The 15,817-nt window shown below is 43.6% G+C and overlaps 1 long non-coding RNA gene across 1 annotated transcript; it reads left to right on the top strand.

The window, feature by feature from the left end:
- The first annotated feature begins 99 nt into the window (after positions 1 to 99).
- LOC120705228 lies at positions 100 to 1,831 on the top strand. Its single transcript, XR_005687844.1, has 2 exons — positions 100 to 236; positions 1,108 to 1,831. It is a non-coding gene; the product is annotated as an uncharacterized LOC120705228 (long non-coding RNA).
- The last annotated feature ends 13,986 nt before the right edge of the window (positions 1,832 to 15,817 follow it).

The following is a 15,817-nucleotide window of genomic DNA, read 5'->3' as shown; positions in this document are numbered from 1 at the left end:
TAAAAATAAAGGAAAAAGTTCCGTCCTCGACCATTGTCAAGCAAATATCTACAGCCACACAAACAGAAACGCAATACAAAAACCGCTGGCACACGCCACCAAAGATACCCAGGTTTAGATCAAACCAACAAAACGAAAAGCTAAGGTACTAAGCCTCAATCTGCTCCCGGAGAATTTCCAACCTTACAGAAGAATTCCATGACTACACTCTCCAAGCGACGGCAACTATCCTTCAAGTAATTTTTCTCTTCCTCTTTAGACAGCTGCGACCACATCTTGCTCTGTATGTCCCTCTGAAAATTATCTGCATAAGGATGGGAACCGGTTCATTAATGGGTTTTTCTTTATCTATCGATCCTCTCAAAATCTTGTTTGGACTCCATTGTGCATAATAAACCTTCCTCTTGCAAAGAAGAACTCCTTAACTTCCATTACACCAGACCAAAATTGCAAATCCCCTGGTTTCAATTTCTAACTTACTTGTAATGTGGTAAAGCTTAATAGTTTTTTCTTATATTTGATCGTTTATATTATTCTAAGGAACTAGGCGTATAGCCCACGCATTTGCGCGGCTAGTATTGAAAACTCAAAAATTTGCATATCGTTGTGTCCTTAATTAAAGGTTATATTATTTTTTTACTATACATCATCCTGTTCATTTATCATTGATTATGTCTTATTATTGATTAAAACAATTCAACTATGATCTACCTATAATAACAATTTAATTTGTCGAGCTTTAATAATATTAAGCAGATAATTATTCTTATTCTTATTTTATTTTGATTGATTGTTGTTAGCTTTAGTTTTATTAATAGTATATATTTGTAACTGATACATAGCTAAATGATATTTTATATTTAATTTTTCATAATGGCATTGGTGGGTGATTTTTAATTAGACACAGGGGTATTTTAGGCTAATTTTTATCGTAATGGTAGTGGTGGGTAATTTTTATTTTTCTATTTTTTCCGATTAATGTGGAAATTTCTAATCCTTGAGAGCGAACGTGGAGCCTCCGTTTGTTGGTCAAATAATAAAATAATAATAGACGGTTATTTGAAAATGTGGTTTAGTGCTGATTCCACTTGGATCCCACTTGTGCAGGTAAGCTATCACAGGTAAGCTGTGTCCTCCTTGGAATTGAGGACATCTGATTCCACTTGTGCAGGGCAACGATCCTGTCTGGCTGCTGGTAGACGACAAGCCTGTTCGTAGGATGATCAGCAACGAGCACCGTGGAGCACTGGAGCACGAGAAGAGTCGTCGGGCGTGACACTATGCTTGGCTTGGAAAGGAGTAAAGTAAACATGAACGCATGCAACTTTTCAAAAAAAAAAAGAACGCATGCAGATGCAGGAGCCCAAACAGAGCCAAACCCTCGCCTGTCGAGGTCGGGCAGAGATTCCTTACATGGAAAACTGCCACCTGCTTGCATCGGTTGCTCCCATGGCGTCCGTCGTCCTGCATGAATGAGTTTCCTCCTCACTTTCTCAGTGGTACCACATGACAAGATCGAAAAGGTTAGATTGCAGAGTTGTTTGCATCTTTCAGCGAAGCAATAAAAGATGCAAATCCATGCTTGGTACAGTGTGGCTTTCGTTAGGCCTCCTCCGATGGCTGGCGAAGTCGCCAGCAATAGGATTTGTTTAATAGATGAATAGTAGAAAAACATTCACGCTAGCGCTGAGCTAACCGTGTAGCGAGAGTGCTTTCTCCTTCACATGCACAAAGTCCAAAATATTGATGTTGCTACGCTGGCCGGCGAAATCGCCCATGCCAGCGGCAACCACTAGAGGATGCCTTATGGAGAGAAGTCATATATTGCAATCCGAACTTGTCAGTCCAAAAGGACCCCTTAACTAACATCATATACCTCGAACTCTTAAAACCGTTTGATTTAACACCCCCCACGCCCCCAAAGACCAAAACCACCCTAGTTATCACCACAACAGAGCGGTTTTTTTGTTTTGTTCTAACTCCAACTTTCATAGCAAGAAAAAATAGTTAAATAGGCTAAAAATTATGATTTTTTTATAGAAGTAGAGTAGGTGATAGGAAACCATTTTAACTATTGTTTTTATTTGGAATGCAAATTGGTAAAATTTAAGCTTAATTAAATTTTTAGGGTATCAAAATGTGCTCCAAAATTACCAAATTTGAAACCTAACATTTATTTTCAATTTAGTTTATTATGTGATTTGACTAATGTTCCATAGCAATATTTTAAGTTTGTTCAGAAAGGGCAAATTTGTACCAAATTTGATTATTTTAGTAAAATTTTGAAAATTTCTATGGCATGAGTGAAATAAAATTAACATGATAAATTAATCTCAAAATTAACCTTAAGTTTCAAATTTGGTAAATTTTAGAGTATGTTTTAATGCCCTAAAAATTCAATGTTTTACCCATATTCAAATATTTATATTTCAATTTTTTGCATTCCAACAAAAAAATAGTTAAAATAGTTTCCCTATCACCTACTCTACCTCTGTAAAAAAAATAGACCTATTTAACTATTTTTTTCTTGCTATGAAAGTTGGAGGGAGAAAAAAAAGAGGAAAAACCGCTCTGCTGTAGGGAAAACCAGGATGGTTTTGGTCCGAGGGGAGAGATAAATCAAATGGTTTCCAGAGTTTAGAGTGTAGGATATCCAATTTTGGAGTTAAAGGGAGTTTTTTAAACTCGGTGACAAGTTCAGGAGGGTAGACTTTTCTCTTCATTATCTGCTCTTCCACCCTCACCTTGTACTCCCAAATTGGGATGTAAAACTCCCCAGCAACGTTCACCAGGTTATGTCAAGATCTAGTTCAAAGGAGTGTTTTAATTTCGGAGCACTAGTATGAGTGTGTGAGAGAGATAAGTGTCCTTAATGCATCCTATTTTCAAAGCGGAGATCAATGATCACCTTGGATCTAAGATTCAAACTTTCAACCAAAAAAAAAGTTGATATGCGTCTTCTTCCCTTCACTTTCCCCTCGCTACAGATCCAACACAGGGCGAAGCGCACGCGGCTCTCCTTCCGGCGACCAAATCGAGCAATTCCCCTCGCCTCGGGTGGCCTAGCCAATGCAGGATGATGGGGGACTTTCGATTTGATTGTCCAGTGTTTGTACCCTATACTATTAGGTTTGGTTTGAGTAGGGTAGGGTGAGGTCCATCCATGCCGGAGATGCGGCTAGGATCCTTCTATTGGTGCTGCTTCGTCTCCGGCGAGCGACAACGTGGATGCATCGAGGTTGGTGCGTCGAGAAGGGGATCGGTGTGACGGAACCGCCAAATTAAAACTCTAATTAAGCGTAATGGCCGTCATTTGAACACATCGGGCTCATTAGCTTAACGGCTTAATTTGGCGATCCTTTCTCAACCCACGTCCCGATCGAAACATCACCGATAGACCCACGCGAAGGTGGGCGCAGATGGTACAAGCACGACACATAATTGAAAATACAACAAATATACACAATACTTTTTACTTTAAGTTTTACAAACCAAGAGTGAATAAATATATAATTTACAAACTTCGCATTTCTGAAATCCAGGTCCAACTAAAGGAAAGGGCCTATAACTACCACAAGTGTGCCTAGAGAGATTCCTAACTAAACATCTGGCTCCACGACCTCCCATCCCTCTGCATTCCGGCGGATGAACTTGACGCAGCAGGGACAGAAGTCTACGTCTGCGTGCCCTGAAAATATTGTGGCAACAAACCCTGAGTATACTAATACTCAGCAAGGCTTACCCGACCAGTGGGTATACTTAGCCCACATATCTAGACATGCAAGGCTTTTGGCTGGTGGTTATTTTGCAGAAAAAAAGGCAACTAAAGTAATTCCTTACTTTCATTAATTTAGCTTCAGGTTCTATATAAATTAACTCTTATCTAATATTTGCAAAGACCTACTATAGCAATCATGGCGATGCAAGCAAAATAATTCAATGAGCTCAATATTTTATATAAACATACCTAACTCACATTCTACATTTTTGCTACGGTGTGAAAAAGAGACCAAGACCCTCATAACCGCGAGACACGGCGAATCGATCCGATTTAACCTTGCAAGGTGGACCTAACCAACACGGCACGTATTTGCCCCGTCGGACTATACATGCCAACCATTCCCCTCCCCGCCTCGAACTACAGGAACCAGCCCAATGACATATGGTCAGCCAAGCTCAACGTGAGACCACCAAAAATAAACATATGCATCACAATTCTCCGCGACTACTCGACTCGCCCCAGGAATTGGGTGCGGGTTCCTGTACTTTCGAAGCAAGGCAGTACTCGGCTTACCGGTTTCGACTACCTCCTACTCCCAGCATGCGGTTAGTACAATTCAATCCCCGATCAGCACTGCCACATCCACCGGTCCTTAATCGACACAGACGGGGCTAAGACACCCAGGAACCCTGTCCTGCTGCCATACCTATCCATCATCCCCGCCCGGTCTCACATCTCCATATCTATTTCAAACAATTCTCACATACTGAATTATATAAAGATAATAATGTATCTCGCGAGTAACCGGAAATTACTCGGCTCCTAACATCCTACATCTCGCGAGTGCAGGAGACCACTCGTCTTCTACCGGTAACATTAAGCTTAGCACATCTATCGTCCTATACATGCTAGTATAACTCAGGGAATCCTATGGATCATGCAACTAGGGTTCCAAACAATTCCTGAACTTATGCACAAGTAGTAGAAACATACATAGGTGTCATAATTTAAAATATTAGGATGTGCACCGGGGCTTGCCTTGCGCCTGCTGCTCAACATTGGGGTCAGACGGGCCTTGGGCCGGGTGCTCACACCTCTCTTCCTGGGCTTGCGTCGCCTGCTCTTGTGGTGCCGCGATCACCTCAAAGACGGCGCCCTCAGAAGCGGATGCTACACGTATGCATATGAAATAAATGAGTGCAGCCCAAAAATGTAACCGGTTTACTTTAACTGAAATACCCTGCGGACTGTCCGCGCCCATGTGGCGGACTGTCCGCCGTACTATCCTACCAACCCATCAGAGGCAACGTCTCTGGAACTCTTTCCCATTCTACCTGCGGACTGTCCGGCCACCCCTGGCGGACCATCCGCCGTTCAAGTACTCAATCCACCAGAGACGAAAACGTCTCTGGACAATTTCCTAGACTCTACTGCGGACTGTCCGCGCCCAAGTGGTGGACCGTCCGCAGTTCAATCCTGCGAATCCCCACCAGAGACATCGTCTCTGGAACAAATTCAGGCTTCAACGGCGGACCATTCGCTCCCCTATAGCGGACTGTCCGCAGTCAATCTTGCAAATCAACTAGAGGCAACATCGTCTCTGGACAAAAACTAACCTGACCGTCGGACCGTCCGCGCCTCCCAGGCGGACCGTCCGCGATACCTAATTTCTGACCCTCGCCCTAGGCGGCAGCAAGGGCGGCGGCGACGGCGGAGGCCGTGCTCCGGCGCTGGCGACGCTCCATGGAAGGGGAAAAAGGTTGTGAAGCATAAGGAACTCACCGCGAATCCATTCCCGCGGTCGGTTCGAGTGAAGGACGACCGGAGAGGCGGATCGACGGTGGGGCAAGCTTCAAGCACCTCCAATGGTGTCCGGCGGTGGCGGAAGCGATTCCGGCCGTAAGAAGCCGGTTTAGGGGTTTGGGAAGGTGGAGGAGGTGCCGAGGAAGATTCCCACGCAAGGAATCAAGGTTTGGTGGGCGGAGGAGGGAGATCGAGGTAAGGGGCGACGATGGCGCGGGAGCTCGAGCTCCGCTCGGCTCTGGAAGAAAAGAGGAAGAAGAGAGGAATGACGAGTGGGTCTCACGACCTTCCAAATAAATATCTGGGCATCACCTCGGGCGGACCGTCCGCCGGCCCAGTGCGGACCGTCCGCGAGGCGGTTGTTACAATCCTACCCCCTAAAAGAAATCTCGCCCCGAGATTTAAGGAATGGCTAAAGGGAGAGTTATAAATCGGCGTGTACCTTGATAGACTTGTAGCAATTCCGGACATTTAGTCCGAACAAATTCCTTCATCTCCCAAGTAGCTTCCCGCTCGGAGTGATTGCTCCATTGCACCTTATAGAAGTCACTGGTTTGATTCCGAGTGACCCTGGTCTTGTGATCAACAATTTTGATTGGGTATTCGGGATAGACAAGATCGGGTTCCACTTGTAGTTTCTCGATGTCAAGCACCTTCTCTGGAACACGGAGGCACTTCCTGAGCTGAGATACGTGGAATATATTATGAACCGCGGATAAGTGGGCAGGTAGCTCCAAACGGTATGCCACTGGCCCACATTGCTCAACAATAAGAAAAGGCCCAACATAACGAGGTGCGAGCTTTCCCTTCACCCCGAACCGTTGAACCCCTTTCATTGGAGATACCCGCAGATAGACATGATCCCCCACTTGAAACAGGGTGGATTGACGCTTCTTGTCCGCATAACTCTTTTGTCGGGATTGGGCAATCTTCAAATTTTCCTGAATGACCCGAACCTGCTCTTCTGCTTCATTCACCATATCGGGCCCGAAGAAAGTTCTCTCCCCCGCTTCTGACCAATTCAAAGGCGTTCTGCATTTCCGTCCATATAAGGCCTCAAATGGAGCCATCTTGATGCTTTCTTGATAACTGTTGTTATAAGCAAACTCGGCCAATGGCAAGCACTCATCCCATTTCTGGCTGTATGTGAGCACGCAAGCTCTAAGCATGTCCTCTAATATTTGATTTATTCTCTCCGTCTGACTGTCAGTCTGGGGATGATAAGCCGAGCTGCGGAGGAGCTGAGTGCCGAGGGCGGCATGAAAGTGCTCCCAAAACCGGGCAATGAACTGAGCACCCCGGTCCGAAATAATTGTTTTTGGAATTCCATGAAGACTCACAATGGGATCTATATATAGCTGAGTGTATTGCTTCGCCGTATGTGTGGTCTTTACCGGTAGAAAATGGGCCGACTTGGTGAGACGATCTACAATAACCCATATTGAGTCATACCCCTTGGAAGTTTTGGGTAGACCGATGATGAAATTCATACTAATGTCTTCCCACTTCCAGGACGGAATACTCAATGGCTGCAAGGGCCCGGCTGATCTCAAGTGGCTAGCCTTAACCCTCCGACAGGTGTCACATTCTGACACATAACTTGCGATTTCCCGCTTCATCCTTGTCCACCAAAACCGTTGTTTCAGATCCTGATACATCTTGTTGCTGCCAGGATGGATAGAATACCTAGAGAGGTGAGCCTCATCAAGAATTTGTTTCCAGAGTTCTAAATCCTTAGGTACCACCAGCCGGTTCTTAAACCATAACACACCCTCACCATCTAGCTGAAAACATGCCACACGAGGGTCACTTTCCATGAGCCTCTGCCTAATCTTTTCCATGCCAATATTATTTATTTGAGCGGCAATAATTTGATCCCGCAGTGTTGGAGTGAGGGTAATATGAGTAAGCGTACCCTCGGCTACTATAGCCAAATTCAACTTCTCCATCTCTTGGCATAGAGTAGCATGCATAGGTGTTGCTGTGATGCAGTTGCAACTTGCCTTTCTGCTCAATGCATCTGCTACCACATTAGCCTTGCCCGAGTGATAGTGAATTTCCATATCAAAATCTTTAATCAATTCCAACCACCGTCTCTGCCGCAAGTTCAGCTCATTCTGAGTAAAAATATACTTTAGGCTCTTGTGGTCGGAGTATATATGCACAGGATTACCCAAAAGATAATGGCGCCAAATCTTTAGCGCATGCACCACTGCTGCTAATTCCAAATCATGAGTGGCATAATTCTCTTCGTGTTGCCTAAGTGCTCTGGACTGAAAGCGATCTAGGCCCCTAAGTGGGTTTTGGTGGTTAATGACAAAACACATGTGCGTTTAATCGTGTAATTGAGCATGTGTGCAGGTGGTGAACTTGTATAGGTGAATCAAGTGACGATATACGACCCTCAAAAAGGAAATGAAAAAGAGGAGTTCAAGTTTACTCGAGAAATTAGATTTTGAATTTGAAATTTGAGTATAGGAACGCCGTACTATCAAGAGGGACTTGGTTCAAGGGTTTTGATTTAGATCTTGTGCTCAAGAGAACCTATACAAATATTTGTGAGCCACAAAACAACTCAAAGGAGTCATAAACCGAAGATTGTTCCCTGCCTTACCCGGATACTCCGGGTATAGGGCCGAATACTCCGGACCCCATTGCCCGGAGTATCCGGGTGCTGTTTCTGGGCTGAAAAATCAGGGCTGCCCGGAGTCTCCGGGCATATACCCGGAGTCTCCGGGTACCCTTTCGCCCAACGGCTATTTTTGGGCTGAAGACTATAAATACTCCCTCCATACCCCTTCAGCCCTCTCTCTTGCCACTTTGGACGAACAGAACTCAAACCTAAGCCAAAGAAAGCTCCCTCACTCTCCCTTCTTCATTCTTGAGTGATTCCCTTGAGGGATTTGAGTGAGAAGCAAGCAAGAGCAAGGATTAGTGCTAGTGAGCCTCATTCCCATCTCTTGAGCATTTGGTTTTGGTCAAGCCCGCGGATTCAAGTTTGCTACTCTTGGAGTCTTGTGCTCCTAGACGGCTAGGCGTGCTTGTGATTGCTCAACCAAGATTGTGAGCTGCACAAGAAGTTTGTAATCTTCATTCCTCGCCGAGGAATCCATAGTAAGTAACCTTGGGCTTGAGAGGTGATCTCGCCCTTGGGAGAGGAGCATAGGGGTTCTTGAGCACCGTCTCTCGAATCCTTCCTCAACGGAGACGTAGCACCTTCGGGTGTGAACTTCGGGAAACAAATCTTTGTCTCCTTTGTCTTAGTTTACTTGATTTAGTTGTCATTTGCTTGTGAGACTTCTTTTCTAGGGTTTGAGCTCGATCTACTCATTTACGAGTTTCTAGTGAACTTCGTTTGTTGGTTATCAACCTTAAGGAACCCCTGATACTCTTTATCTAGCTCGATCTACTTTTCTTGCAGAGTTACTTGCAGTTTCGTTTCAGGTTATTCAAACCCGGAGACTCCGGTCATAGCTCCGGATACTCCGGACCTCCAAACCCGGAGTATCCGGGCATATACCCGGAGTATCCGGGATAATCAGTGTCTGACCCTTTTGTTAAGTGTTTTTAAATTGCAGATTGCCCACTCACCCCCCCCCCCTCTAGGCATCTTAAGGTCCTTTCAATTGGTATCAGAGCTTGGCTCTCCATCCAAAGGGCTTAACCGTCCGGAGAGGTCAAGATGTCGGATGATGAAAAGAATCAAGAGATTCGGGTTAATGAAGGTGAAAAAGGTGATCCTAATGAGAAAAGAGACAAAGACAAGAATGTAGAGCCATCCAACAACAACAAGAAGGGAAAGAATAAGAATGGTGGAGTAGAAAGTGAAGAAGAGACATCCGATGATGAGATGTCTTATGAGGAGTGGAAGGCATGGAGAAAAAAGAAGAAGGAGCAAAGGAAGAAAAAGACTAGCTCCCGAGTTATCATTGACTCTAGTGATGACTCCGACACCGATTCCAAGAGAAGAGCCTCACGCTCTTCAAACAAGGGCAGCTTATCAAAGTCAAAAGGCAAAGGTGATTATAGAAGAGTTGCTCATGATTACACTTTTTCTCTACCTAGTGAGCATAATGCATCAATTCACATGGGCAAACCACCTTTCTTTGATGGTACCGGGTATAATCAATGGAAGACTAAGATGTTCGGATATGTGAATGCAATCCACAAGGATTTTTGGAAAGTTGTGGAAGTTGGTTGTGAAATTCCGGATGAAGATGAAACTCCAACCCCGGTTCAAGCATATGTGCTACAAAGGAATTTCCAAGCATTGAACATCCTACACACATCCGTGAGTCCCGAAGAGTTTGACAAGATAGAGGATGCTCCAACCGCCAAAGATGCTTGGGACACTCTCCTAGTGAACCATCAAGGATCAAAGAAAGTACGAGAATCAAGAATCAAAACTTTAGAAGATGAATTGAGCTTGTTCTCCATGAAGAAGGATGAAGGTGTGAAAGAGATGTACAACCGCATGAAGAAAATCACAAATCAAATCAAATCTCTTGGTGGTGACAAGTGGGGCGACCGTGAGATTGTGGACAAGCTCTTGACCGTGTATATGGCTAGGGATGTTACTCTACCTAGCTTGATTAGAGCCGAAAGAGGATTCAAACATTTCACCGCCGAAAATGTACTTGGAAGAATTGAGGCTCACCATGATCAATTAAAGAGAGTCAAGATTAACCAAGATCTAGCCGAGCTTCAAGAACAAGCGGCCAAGAATAGTGGGTTGGCACTTCAAGCTAGATCAAAAGGCAAAGAAAAGGCAAACCAATCCTCTAAAAATGAAGGCACTAGTAGTGATGATGATGAAGAGCTTAATGATGAGCAAATGGCTTTCTTTATCAAGAACTTCACAAGAGTATTAAGGAAAGGCAACTTTAGAAACTTTGGAAAGAATAAGAGGTATGAGCCAAGAAGAAGGTCTAATAGGCCATGTTTTGGGTGTAACAAAGTTGGGCATTTCATTGCCGATTGCCCGGAAGAGAAGAAGAAGAACAAAGACACCAAAGAGAGCACATCCAAGAGAGATAGATCAAGATACAAGAAGCAAGCCGGAGAAGCACATCTTGGTCAAGAATGGGATTCACAACAAGAAAGTGAGTCCGAGAAAGAAGATGTTGCAACCATGGCTTTCAAGGCATCATCTCCACATCCTCCAAGCTTGTTTGAAGATCTCACCGATGATGAAGATGAATCTCCTATCATGTGCCTCATGGCTAAAAACTCCAAGGTAACATCTCCAAACTCATCGGACGATGAATTGGATAATGAAGTAGAAGTTGCTAAACTAGTCAAGAAATATGGTAAAGGGGCCGCAACTAAAATGATGAAATTAGTAATGAAACTAGATGAAGCGGATGAGACTCTTGAAACACAAGAAGAATTGCTTAGACTTGAGAGAGAAAAATTCAAGGCTCTTGAAAAGGACCTCGCCTATGAAAGGGAGGAAAACAAGATACTTGTAAACTCAATCAAAGTCAAGGATGGCACTCTTCTTGAGTTGAAAGAGTCACTCTCTAGTGAAAAAGAAAAAGTGGATAATTTGACTAGAAAATTTTCTTTTGTCAATGACACTAACACTTTCCTAAGGAAGGATAATGAGAAACTTCAAGAGAGCATGACAAGCTTACAAGCTAATCACACGGCACTTGAAGTTCAATTTAATACTCTTTGGGAAAGTACTTCTAAAACTAAAGAGACATCTAATTCATCTAGTCCTTCTACAAGTCAAGGATGTGCACGGTGCTTTAATGTTGATATTCAAACTTGTGATACTAACCATGTTGAGATAAATGCAATGAAGAAAGAAATCTCTAGACTCACTCACTTGTTGCAAGAAGAGGCTCCATCACATACTCAAGTCCCAAAGAAAATTCCCTTTACAAGGGTAGGTGAATTTGAGAAACACACCAAGGGATTTGGGTCAAGATACATGAGCAAGTTTGGGTTTGAAGTGGGTAAGGGACTTGGTAGGAATGGGCAAGGTACTCCACATGCCATTCCATTTACCAAAAACAAGAACAAGACCGCCTTGGGAGCTCAAGGAGGTCTAGTGAACATGACCACTCCCATTCACAAGAAAAATGATGTAATTCAAGAAAGTGGTCATGTCAACTTCATCAAGAGAGGCACAACATGTGATGAGGGTGCCAAGATTGTTGCATCCTCATTCAAAGAAGATAAGTTCAAGGCCTCTAACCCAACTAAGATCAAGGCACAAGAATCATCTCATATATCCTTTTATGCCGATTATGTATTGACAAGGAACCACCGTGGTAAAGTGGTTGCCAAGTTTGTAGGACACCGTACGTGGAACACAAAAGTGAAAAAGCATGTATGGGTGCCCAAAGTTCTTGTGACTAACATTAAAGGACCCAAGTATTGTTGGGTACCTAAAAGAAAAGAGTAATTTTGTTTTGTAGGGATACTCCTCCGGTGGATCAACTTGGGTGATTGATAGTGGATGCACAAATCATATGACCGGAGAAAGGAGTATGTTTGAAACAATAACCGCATCAAGTGGAGATCATTTCATTACTTTTGCGGGAAATCAAAAGGGAAGAGTGCTTGGTACCGGTAACATTAATCTAAACTCTCAGTTCACTCTCTCAAAAGTTCTTTTAGTTGAGTCACTTGGTTACAATTTGTTGTCCATCTCACAACTTTGTGATTCGGGCTTCAATTGTTTGTTCACTAACGAGGGTGTGACCGTCATTAGAAGAAGTGATGACTCCGTTGCTTTCAAGGGGGTGCTCAAGGGAAAGCTCTATCTTGTGGATTTTTCTCAAGAGAGGGCTCAACTTGATGCTTGCTTGATAGCAAAGTCTAGCTTGGGTTGGTTATGGCATCGCCGACTAGCTCATGTTGGGATGAGAAATCTCAACAAACTTCTAAAGGGGGATCACATCCTAGGACTAACAAACGTTTCTTTTGAGAAAGATCGTGTATGTAGTGCATGCCAAGCCAGAAAGCAAGTTGGTGTTCCACATCCATCAAAAAGCATTGTCACCACCGTCAAGCCATTTGAACTTCTACATATGGATCTCTTTGGCCCGGTGGCGTACATTAGCATTGGTGGTAACAAATATGGTCTTGTCATTGTTGATGATTATTCTCGTTTCACTTGGGTATTCTTTTTGCATGACAAAAGTGTAGTGCAAGAGACCTTCAAGAAGTTTGCAAAAAGAGCTCAAAATGAATTTGAGACTAAGATCAAGAAAGTGAGAAGTGACAACGGCACCGAATTCAAGAACACTAATGTAGAAGAGTTTCTAGATGAAGAGGGCATTGGTCATGAGTTCTCGGTTCCATACACTCCTCAACAAAATGGAATTGCTGAGAGGAAAAATAGAACTCTCATCGAGGCCGCAAGAACAATGCTTGATGAGTACAAGATCTCGGATCAATTTTGGGCGGAAGCAATCAACACGGCATGTCATGCAATCAACCGCCTATATCTTCACAAGATCTTGAACAAGACGGCATACGAGCTCCTACTTGGTAAAAAGCCTAATGTGTCTTACTTTAGAGTTTTTGGAAGTAAGTGCTTCATTCTTAACAAGAAGCCCAAGAACTCTAAGTTTGCACCTAAAGTTGATGAAGGTTTTCTTCTTGGTTATGCCTCAAATGCTCATGGCTATCGTGTTTTTAACAAAACCTCCGGTTGTGTTGAAATAGCGTGTGACGTGACATTTGATGAATCTAATGGCTCTCAAATGGAGCAAGTTGATAATGTTGTAGGAATGGAAGAATCATCAAGTCAAGCTATCAAGAAATTGGCGATTGGTGAAATAAAGCCTCAAGAACAAGTGGACAATGATGATGATGAGTTGATGTTTGAAGGGCCATCTACCTCTACATCCGCTGCAAAACCCGGAAACTCCGGATATGAAGCCGGAGACTCCGGACACCTTGACCGGAGTATCCGGACTCCAGACCGGAGTATCCGGGCTATTCAAGTTGAGGCATTAACTCAACATCAAGATCAGTCTCAAGATGATAGAGAAGCTGAACCAATCCAATATCAATCCTCCATTCCACATCCAAGAGTTCATCACATAATTCAAAAGGATCATCCCGTGGATAATATTCTTGGAAGTATAAGTAAAGGGGTAACCACTCGATCTCGTTTGGCTACTTTTTGTGAACATTACTCGTTTGTTTCTTCTTTGGAACCTCTTAAGGTGGAAGAAGCACTAGATGATCCGGATTGGGTGATGGCTATGCAAGAGGAATTGAACAACTTCACTCGGAATGAAGTCTGGTCCTTAGTAGAAAGACCCAAGCAAAATATCATTGGAATCAAATGGGTCTTTCGAAACAAACAAGATGAACATGGCGTGGTAACAAGAAACAAAGCAAGGTTGGTTGCTCAAGGCTACACACAAATCGAAGGTTTGGATTTTGGTGAGACGTATGCACCCGTAGCTAGGCTTGAGTCAATTCGTATTTTGCTTGCCTATGCTACTCACCATGATTTCAAGCTATATCAAATGGACGTGAAGAGTGCTTTCCTTAATGGACCAATCTCCGAATTGGTATATGTTGAGCAACCACCGGGCTTTGAAGATCCAAAATTCCCAAATCACGTCTACTTGCTCCATAAGGCGCTCTATGGGCTCAAGCAAGCCCCTAGAGCATGGTATGAATGCCTTAAGGACTTTCTCTTAAGGAAAGGCTTTGAAATAGGCAAAGCCGATCCTACTCTTTTCACTCGCAAAGTTGATAAAGATATATTTGTGTGCCAAATATATGTCGATGACATTATATTTGGCTCTACTAACAAAACTTGGTGCGATGATTTTAGTAGGATTATGACTAAGAGATTTGAGATGTCTATGATGGGCGAGTTGACCTTCTTCCTCGGATTTCAAATCAAGCAACTCAAGGATGGCACTTTCATTAGTCAAACCAAGTACATCAAGGATATGCTCAAGAAGTTTGATATGGAAAATGCCAAGCCCATCAAAACACCCATGCCAACCAATGGGCATCTCGATCTCAATGAAGATGGCAAGGCCGTGGATCAAAAGGTATATCGCTCCATGATTGGATCCCTTCTTTACCTTTGTGCATCTAGGCCCGATATTATGCTTAGTGTTTGCATGTGTGCAAGATTTCAAACTAATCCGAAAGAATGTCATTTGATGGCGGTTAAGAGAATTCTAAGATATTTGGTTTTCACTCCTAACCTTGGTTTATGGTATCCCAAGGGCTCATCTTTCGATTTACTTGGCTATTCCGATTCGGATTATGCCGGTTGCAAAGTGGATCGAAAGAGCACTACGGGGACTTGTCAATTTCTTGGCCGGTCTTTAGTAGCTTGGAGCTCCAAGAAGCAAAACTCGGTTGCCTTGTCCACGGCGGAGGCAGAATATGTCGCCGCCGGTGCGTGTTGTGCACAACTTTTGTGGATGAGACAAACATTGAGTGACTTTGGTTGTCATTTTGATGCAATTCCTCTATTTTGTGACAATGAGAGTGCAATCAAGTTAGCAAACAACCCGGTACAACACTCCCGAACAAAGCACATAGACATTCGTCATCACTTCTTGAGGGATCATGAGGCTAAGGGAGATATTGCTTTACAACATGTAAGCACCGACGGGCAACTTGCCGATATCTTTACTAAGCCTCTAGATGAGTCAAGGTTTTGTGCTTTGAGAAGTGAACTTAACATCTTGGATTCTCGTAACCTGCTTGAATTACTGCATACACTTGAGTGATCATAGATTAAGTGATTATTAAAATGAAAAGTTCTTAAAAACTTTCAAAAATTTGGGTGATTTTGTGTTTTTAAAAGGCTTGGTTCTTCACTTTACTCACTTGAGATCATTGTTTCCATTGTTCGATTGTTGGCTGATCTCAAGTTGAGTAATTTCTCTCACACCATTAGATCTTCAAAAATCTATCTTAGTCAAATCCATCTAGATCAAGTTCTTTTGAACTTCTTTCTGCTCAATCTCAGGGGGAGCCGGAGACTCCAGCCCAGGTCCCGGAAACTCCGGACTATCCGGATACTCCTGCCCTGAGGCCGGATACTCCGGATATCTGGTCTTTACTATATACCGCGGGGGGGGTCGGGGTAAACCGTTACATTCACTCTTTTTACCACAGCCGCCGCCCCCTCTCCTCTCCACTCTCCCACTCACGTCCTAGGGGCGATTCCACTCTTCCAAGCATCAAGAACTCGTAAATCTTTGAAGGAAGAATCTCCTCCCCTCCGGAAACTCCGGGGAGTCATTGGATTTGAAGTTCCCGCGCTCTCAACAGTTTCAAAGGCATGGT

Source organism: Panicum virgatum, chromosome 4K (assembly GCF_016808335.1).
Source record: "Panicum virgatum strain AP13 chromosome 4K, P.virgatum_v5, whole genome shotgun sequence".
Taxonomy (NCBI): Eukaryota; Viridiplantae; Streptophyta; class Magnoliopsida; order Poales; family Poaceae; genus Panicum; species Panicum virgatum.
Note: the sequence above shows the minus strand (reverse complement) of the source record. Positions and strands in the feature narration are given on the sequence as shown.